This window comes from Mustelus asterias, chromosome 27 (genome assembly GCF_964213995.1).
Source record: "Mustelus asterias chromosome 27, sMusAst1.hap1.1, whole genome shotgun sequence".
Taxonomy (NCBI): Eukaryota; Metazoa; Chordata; class Chondrichthyes; order Carcharhiniformes; family Triakidae; genus Mustelus; species Mustelus asterias.
This window is the reverse complement of record NC_135827.1, coordinates 16,752,705-16,754,336: the sequence shown is the minus strand read 5'-3', so window position 1 is coordinate 16,754,336 and position 1,632 is coordinate 16,752,705. Positions and strand designations below refer to the sequence as shown.

Sequence of the window (1,632 nt, the reverse complement as noted above, 5' to 3'; positions counted from 1 at the left end):
CGATTTCCAAATGGTGCCATGTGTGTGCAATTCATAGAATCATAGAATCCCTGCAGTGCAGAAGGAAGCCATTCGGCCCATCGAGCCTGCACCGACAACAATCCCACCCAGGCCCTATCTCCATAAACCCATGTATTTACCTACTAATCCCCCTGACACTAAGGGGCAATTTAGCATGGCCAATCAACTGAACCCTCACATCTTCGGACTGTGGGAGGAAACCGGAGCACCCGGAGGAAACCCACGCAGACACAGGGAGAATGAGCAAACTCCACACAGACGGTCATCCAAGGCCGGAATTGAACCTGGGTCACTGGTGCTGTGAGGCAGCAGTGCTAACCACTGTGCCACTGTGCCGCTCTATAACATGAAATGTCCATTGCAATGGCACCAAATAAACATCTACACTAAATAGTGGAGTTCCTTTCAACTGGTAAATGCAACTTCACAATGTTTCTGCCTGGCTTTGAACCAGGGACCTTTTGCGTGTAAAGCAAACGTGATAACCACTACACTACAGAAATGTGATTGACTGAATTTACAGAGAAACCTTCACAAACAAATGTTTCCAGAGCCTATAAAAATGGACAATTAGTGACAGTCCGAAAGAAACTGTACAATGGAACAGAAACGAACTTCAACTTGCAACTGCAGACACTCATATTAACAAACTTCAGAACACCTTCAATGCTCCGAGTCCATTTCCAACATTAAATCTGGACATGCATTGCAGTGGATGAAAGGAACAACTTTTGTGCAATGGGGAGCTCAGCAGGAGTAGAGAAAATGCTCCACCGTTAAAACTGAATGGCTGCATGGCACGATCCCAGGGAAAGCAATTTACCTGTTCGGTGGCCACTCGGTAATAAATTCACAAATTAACAAAAGCTAGAATCTCCACTAGAATGGGGGTGATTTTTCCAAAACAATCCCAAATGTCCAACAGGCAGGAAAACAGGACGTTTTCCCGCCCTCTCTTTTGGCAAACTGAATTTCAGTTGTTGGTGGCACTCTGTGCAATATGGAGGCCGTCAGGAGATTCATGCCAATGCGGGGAGGAGGGCAGAGCCTAATTTGCCAGAGAGGTCAGCAGCAGCATGCTCAATGTGCCATTGCGCATGCGCCAATCTCCCAATATATTGGGAGATCGGTTGACAACGCCCTGACCCCGGACAACGTTGGCCTCTTGATCGCCGGCCCCGACTATGTTCCTCAATTGCCGGCCTCCTGATCGCCAGCCTTGACCCCCCCCTCCACCCAACTCCCCCACCCGATCGGCAGCCCCGACTCTGAATCGCCAACCCCAGCATTAGCCCCCACCCCCCCACCACCGAATCCCCCTTCCCTCCCCTCCTATCTCCGTGCCCCTCATCCGGCTCTGCCCTGTGAGACCCCATCCCTCAGGCCCCACCCCTTGGCACTGCCCGATACCCAGTGGGCACAGCCTGGCACTGCTGGAGTCCCAGGCTGGCAATGCCAGGCTGGCACTTCCCAAGGGGCTTAGGTCTCCCAGGTATACGTGGCTAACTCACCCTGTGCATTCTCCCAATGTCGAGGATCCCTGGATCGAGACATCCCTCCCCCAATGGAAAAGGACACGAGGGTAGCGATGAACAGGGAAATCCAGAGGAC

General features: G+C 51.5%; 1 non-coding gene across 1 annotated transcript; it reads right to left on the bottom strand.

Moving 5' to 3' along the window:
* Positions 1-451: 451 nt before the first annotated feature.
* On the bottom strand, positions 452-524 carry trnav-uac (transfer RNA valine (anticodon UAC)). Its single transcript has one exon. It is a non-coding gene; the product is annotated as a tRNA-Val (tRNA).
* Positions 525-1,632: the final 1,108 nt, after the last annotated feature.